This window comes from Trichosurus vulpecula, chromosome 3, assembly GCF_011100635.1.
Source record: "Trichosurus vulpecula isolate mTriVul1 chromosome 3, mTriVul1.pri, whole genome shotgun sequence".
Classification (NCBI taxonomy): domain Eukaryota; kingdom Metazoa; phylum Chordata; class Mammalia; order Diprotodontia; family Phalangeridae; genus Trichosurus; species Trichosurus vulpecula.
In genome coordinates, this window is record NC_050575.1 from 262,451,735 (window position 1) to 262,454,646 (window position 2,912).

General features: G+C 42.6%; 1 pseudogene; it reads right to left on the bottom strand.

Moving 5' to 3' along the window:
• Nucleotides 1-1,150: 1,150 nt before the first annotated feature.
• Nucleotides 1,151-2,054, bottom strand: LOC118845014 (annotated as a pseudogene).
• Between the last annotated feature and the right edge of the window lie 858 nt (nucleotides 2,055-2,912).

The following is a 2,912-nucleotide window of genomic DNA, read 5'->3' on the forward strand; positions in this document are numbered from 1 at the left end:
ATGACCCAGGGAAACTGGCATCCTGGTGGTTCCTCAGATGGGATATTCCATTTCCTGGCTCCAGGGATTTTTATTGGCTGTTTCTCCTGCCATGTGTGGTCTCTCTCTCTCTTTATCTCGGAATTCTAGCTTTCCTAGTTTCCTTTAAGTACCAGCTAAAATCTTACCTTCTACAGGAAGATTTTCCCAATTCACCCTAATTGTAGTGTCTTCCCTCAGTTAATTATTTCCAATTTATCCTGTGTCCTTGGTTGTATATCATGTGTTTGCATGTTGGCTCTCGAATTAGATTAGTGTGTCAGCTCCTTAAGAGCAGGGGCTATCTTTTTTTTTTCCTTTCTTCATATCCCCAGCACTTAGCACAGTGCCTGGTAAATAGCATGTGCTTAATAAATGTTTATTGATTGGTTACTGAATAAGACCAAATAAGTAGGAAAGAGAGAAATGAATCAGAGGAAAAGGCAAGGCTTCTAAAGGCCTCACTTCATAAGATTCTCCAGGAGACAATAAAATTATTTGTATTTGTAAGGTCATTTTTACAGAGTATAGGAATCCTCGGAGTCCAGGAAAAGAAGTGCTCACCTCATTTAAGGGACCAGGGACTAGGGTATAATTTACTGGAGCCTCATTTGAAAATCAACTGAAGGGATGATTTAGGGTCCCATTCTCCCTATCCCTCTCTCCTTGGATGTGTTTATCACTGCCTAGATTTGGAATTAAAAATACGGTACTTATTTCAAAGTATCCTATTTCAGTTTCTTTTCCTCCCCATTTTAACTTTTCTACAATGTTTCTAAATTGATGGGGATTTTATTCTTTTTCTCTTGACTCCCTTGACACTCACCCATGGAAAGAAAAAACAATATCTAAGGTTAAGCAACACAAAATTAATGATTAAATATTTTTTAATTAAGACCCACTAAACTGAAAGTGATGGTTACCGGCTAACCAAACCACAAAGCCAATCATGACAACTCACAGAGAGGAAAGTGCCAAAGGGCAAGTTCTTTAAATCTCCCATTTAGACCAATGGTTTTTTGAGATATTCTTCCAATTTGTTGGCTCTTTCAACAAGAGAGGCCTATGCCATTACCCTCTTGTCCAGCACACCTCCCTCCCAAAGGCCGAGCAGGTGAGAAGGCAGGAGACGTCAAAGGAAGATTCCCATCGGGTTTACAGGGTGGCCATTGTACCTTTTAGAAATGTCTGCTTCAATCAGTTTCTGCAGCTCTTTTGTTTTCTCTATCAGCAGGTCTAGTTTGGGCTCCAGAGATGCCTGCTCCTGAAGAGCCTCCTGCCTCTTCTGGACCATTAACTCTTTCTTCAAGGTCAGCAGGTCAGACTGTTTCAGTTTCTGCCAGAGAAAATCAGTCACCTGATCCACATACTTTGGTGAGGCCAAGATCATAAACTGGTCTTGCATTTGAAGATTGGTGAGCTGGCCGATCAGATCCTGCAAAACCAACACCATGGCAACCACTTTGTTCTGAGCCTGCAGGATGGGCAGATCCAGTTGGCTCACTGATAGGATGTCTGCCTCTTCACTCGTCTTCAATGCTCTCTGGGACAAGAAGATTTCTAACTCCATGAGTTCATCAACAAACTGATTCCAGGTTTTGGGATATTCAAGAAGAGTCAGAGCATCTGGATCCCTTGCGATACCTTCTGGAGCCTAAGTTCCTGCTTCTCATACTATTATCTGCATGGGATCAGCATCTCCATCTCCCCAATTTATTCCTTCATTACAAGCTTCCTTTGAATCAGGCTCCAGTAAGATTGCCCAGTCAATTTCATCTGTCTCAGTGGAGATGCCATAGTTAATCCCTTCTGAAGTTGACTCTATTCCAAAGATACCCCAGTCAATCGCATCATCTGCCAACTGCTCAGGGGGTTCCTCCAGACATGGCCACTCAACAATCGTGGGCTCAATCCCTGTACTCCTTCATGTTTCCCCACTTCTGCACATATCTCAGCATTGGCACCACCTGCTTAGTGGGGCACCAACACACAAATCCCACACAGGCTTGATAGAGCTCCATAGCTTCCCACAATGACTCAACTCTGGCCCCAATCTCAGTCAACAGATGGGGCAAATCCTTCACCAGTGCCAGCAACTCCCTTCAGACATTGTCTCCAGTGATGCCATATTGTTTGCAGGAGTTATAGAAAGCTCCTTCATCTCTGCATATCTATCTATCTATCTGTATATTTAAGTATATGTAAATGTATACGTATGGGTGTGTGTCAGTACTTATTTCTATCTCAGTCTAGAATTGTTAGCATATATTAAACTTACACATTCTATGAAAGTCATTTTAAGAGATAAGAAATCGTGATTAGCTTTGCTGGATGTTTTTGTCAGACTTCCATGGCAGAAAGGACAATATCTGAGGTACCTTTAATGTCTTTTATAATTTCACTACATTCTGAAAAGTGTAAAGAAATATCATGTTAAAAGTCACTGCTGGAATTTCCAGGAGCCAAGATAGCAGAGTAAGCAGTAAATCACTGTAACTCTTTCACATTTATCTCCAAACAACCATAAAATTTCACCTTATAACAAGTCCTGGAACAGCAAAGTCAGAGGAAACATGGGGTAGAGCTGTTGTTTGGCCTGGGAGTCTTGAAGGACTGGCAAGAAAGGTCCATCTTACTTGGGTAAAAGGAGAGCACATTCCATTAGAGGAAGCATCCCAGCAAGCCAGCAGCAAGCCCCACCTTGTTTGCCAATGCCAGGACCACCCCTCTTTCATGTACTTTAACATAGCTAGGGGAACTGGCATACTCCAACTCTGAGAACTACCATGTGTGTCAGGATAGCCCCAGGTGGTCAGGTGTCCTCCCGCACCAGATCTACATTAAGTTCAGTGCAGCCCAAGGCAAATAGGCATCCTCCAGGGGCCAGACCTACT